General features: G+C 52.0%; 1 long non-coding RNA gene across 3 annotated transcripts in view; it reads left to right on the top strand.

Moving 5' to 3' along the window:
• LOC144583474 (uncharacterized) overlaps positions 1 to 3,056 on the top strand; it is a 7,369-nt gene extending 4,313 nt beyond the window's left edge. For all 3 annotated transcript variants that reach the window (XR_013537250.1, XR_013537249.1, XR_013537248.1), the window contains one exon: positions 2,580 to 3,056. This is a non-coding gene — a long non-coding RNA (uncharacterized LOC144583474). The remainder of the gene's footprint in view (positions 1 to 2,579) is intronic.
• The last annotated feature ends 377 nt before the right edge of the window (positions 3,057 to 3,433 follow it).

The raw sequence follows: 3,433 nt of genomic DNA, 5'->3' as shown, positions 1-3,433 counted from the left end.
CCTCGACTTACTTTCATAGCTTCCTCCCCGGCACCAGGACCTCCACCTTGGAAACCCCTCCACCCAGACTCCTCCAGCTCTCTTTGGAGCATCTGCAGGAGTTGGGGGGGGGGTGCAGCTAGAAAGACCACAGCGGGGAGGAGAGGCCGTGAAGTCCCCTTCTGTTGCAGGCGACGCGGTCTGGAACCAGCCCCAGGGTTCATGCACGGTCACCCGCTGCACCGTTGATGAGGCATTTGGGAGTTGTGCACCGAACTGGGCACAGTTTGGTTTTTCGCCTAAAATGCATTTCCTTGCAAAAATGATAGTTCAACATGAACAGGAAGAGAGTGAGATGATTTAGCACAAGCGTCAGCAGTGGCAGCAGTCGTAACAGCAGCAGCAGCAGCAGCTCTAAATCAGACAACACTTTGCCGTATCAGAAGAATGCAGACTCTGCAAGGTCAGATGAAGAAGAGGACCCTCGGCGCACCAGGCCGCTTGAACGGACAGCAGACGCATGGCTCGTCTCTCCCCCCCCCCCCCCGTTCCTCACAGCGGCCGCTTGGGTGCTCCCTCCTTGGGTGTGTCCCCCTGTTTCCAGGCCCTCCCCTTAGCTTCACTTGGCCTTATCTTGTTCCTCAGGATCGGGGTCTCTGGACGGGGGCCGTTTCCTTCTTCCCACAAAACCACGTGCAGGTGCTGCGCTCTCCCCCCACCCCCAGCTCTCCATTCCCCACAAGGAACATGATGCTGAAGGGCCGAGGCTTTCCTGCTCTTCGCTGGACTGCGTGCCTGGCCGCTCCCTCCACATTTGGGCATGGGGAGTACGTAGAGGCGGCAACTTTGTAGGGCGATTTCTCTAGAACTTGGGTCACCTTTGCTTGATGTTTGTGCTTAGATTTTTCACCGTCATCTTTTCATAGAGTTTTTTCCTTATACGGTGTAGCACAATAAGTGTAGAACTAAAAACCCATGACTCACCTCTTCTTTGGGCTGGCGTTCGTGTGGCCCTCACGTCCCTACTCAGGGAGAGATCTTCTGGATTCGTGCTTGCAAGAATTTTTGTTTTGCTTTTGGGGGTCAGAGAAGCCTAAGGCAGAAGGGTCAGAGCTGAGACTTCAGACTAAGAGGCATCCACTCCTTTCAGGAGTAACGCCCCCCCCCCCCATCAGCAGAAGAGAACACGCATTTCCAACAGGGGGCAGCGGATGGAGAAGCTTCTGCTGGGCAGGTACGGCACCTCAGAGGTAGCTGAAGGTAGCCCTGGTGGAGGATCTTTCCCAGACAATGGCCACGACACTTGACCTAACTTTTGTTAGCACTCTGCAGAAGGGGCAATGGTAAACCACTATTGAACTTTCTTTACCTTGACAAACCTTTGATAAGTTGGTCCATAATGAAACAAGAGATAGTGCTGGAAGATGAGACTCTCAGGTCAGAAAGCATTCAGTCAGGTACTGGGAATGAGCAATGAAAAAATACAAATAGAGCTGCCACTAACGAGGCAGCTAGAGGAAAGCAGGAAGGACATCTAAAACAAAGCCAAAGGTGCCTGCTTATAGGCCACCCTGTAGTGCTCGAAGGACTCCCTGGGCAATTCAGAATTTAATTATGCAGGCTGCACATTCCTCCCCTTCCAAAGCTGGGCACTCAGTTTGCCCAGTTTACCATTAGGGAAAGTGAAAGAGGGAAGTGACTGCAGTTGAATGTTAAGAAGATGAAAATCATGGCTAGAGAAGAACTGCACAGCTGTAGCGTTGACAATGACGAAAGTGAAATTGTTAAAGGCTTTTGCATCTTGGTTCAGTCGTCAGTTCAAATGGAGACTGCAGCCAAACCGTCAGGATACGGAGACTTGGAGGGCAGCAATGAAGGAATTCGAAGGGATCCTCAAGTGCCAGGATGCATCCTTGGAGAGCAAGATCAAGATCATCCTCACTCTTGTCTTTCTGATCACTATGTGCAGGTGTGAAAGCTGGACAGTCAAGAGAGCCGAAAGGAACAAAATAATAATAATAATTAGAAAAAGATTCCTCTGAAATGCTGTGCTGGAGGAGGGCCTTGCAGAGACCCCGGACAGGCAGAAAGACAGAAAAGTGGGTCCTTGAACAAATCCAGCCTGAACTATCTCGGGATGGAAAAATGAGGAAACTCAGCCTGTCCTTTTTTGGGCCCATTACAAGAAGGCATCCGGTGACAAAAAAAGCAAAAAAATGGAACAAAGCATCTGGACAAATTGTACAATCCAGAGGAATAAACCAGAGGCAAAAAGGTACGGCCAGTGACCGCTCTGCAGCCTCACAGGTGGAAGTCCTTGGGGGTGGCGGGGGGGGTAGGTGTAAGACTGCTTTGTGGGGAAAAGGATCAGACTGTGTTGGGAAAGCCGCTGCCTTGCGCCCAGCCTTGCCTTCAGCTGCCCTCAGAGCTCCGGGTGCCATTTTCCCAGGCAGGTGCAGCAAAGCGCCCTCTGTTTTGCTCCCCCCATGTGTTTTGGAAAGGAAGCCAGCAGTCCCAGATCCATGTTGTTTGTTGCTGCCATATTTTGCCATTGACCTGCCTTGGAGAAGCTCATCGCCTTCTGCTTCCTTTGTCTTTAGTCACCACCGCCTCCGCCACCGATTCACTCGGCTTGCCCCGCTAAGCACAGGTACAGACGGATGCACTTCACACCTTTCCCGCCAGGTATCTCTTGAGCTGTTTGATCTGATTAGTCCCCTTTTTATGGTGTGTGACTCTCTGATCTCGGCCCTGCTTCTCAAGCCGGTCTCTCCTTTCAAAAAGAACATCCCGATGGAAGAGATACATGCGGTACAACTAATTGAGACAAGGAAATGAATGAAGAAGTAATTAAACGCTTGTCGTTGGCCATGTTTACATCACATCGGAGATTATCTCAGATGTTTCATTTGTGTGCTGTGACGGGGGGTGTTGATGGATATCTCTGCTGGATTTCTTCATGGTAACAACTTAGCTTAGCCTTCCAAACACATGCTATTTGCCCACAGCCACGCTTCAGCCACAGACTGCTTGGAAAAAAGGAGGAGGATTGGTTAGGGTGTTCCTGCCTGGCGAAGAGACTCTGCCCCTGGATGGCCCTGCCCATGGATGGCATCAGGGAGGGAAGAAAAATGCCCCGTCGCCCAGGAATGACCGGCCGCCACCACCACCCCGGCACCTCTTTCTAGCCACCGGGGCCTCCCAAGACTAAGAGGGGGATAAGACAGGCCTATATAGCTTGCTATTTGGTCTCCTTTCTGCAGTTTGGTTCCCCCTCTTTTCTGGTGATCACGTGTGTTTTCAAGAAAAGCGACCCACCCCACCCCCCCACCCCCGTTTCAGGGGCTGGACTCCTCACACCCGTCCAAGCTGCTCCGGCTGTTTTGCAGACGGGCTCCCCGAAGTGCAGATCCTGCTCTGGGGTTTGGGGGGGCACTGCTAGTGACTCCTTCCT

Source organism: Pogona vitticeps, chromosome 1 (genome assembly GCF_051106095.1).
Source record: "Pogona vitticeps strain Pit_001003342236 chromosome 1, PviZW2.1, whole genome shotgun sequence".
Taxonomy (NCBI): Eukaryota; Metazoa; Chordata; class Lepidosauria; order Squamata; family Agamidae; genus Pogona; species Pogona vitticeps.
The sequence above is the reverse complement of the archived record's forward strand: the minus strand, read 5'-3'. Positions and strand labels throughout refer to the sequence as shown.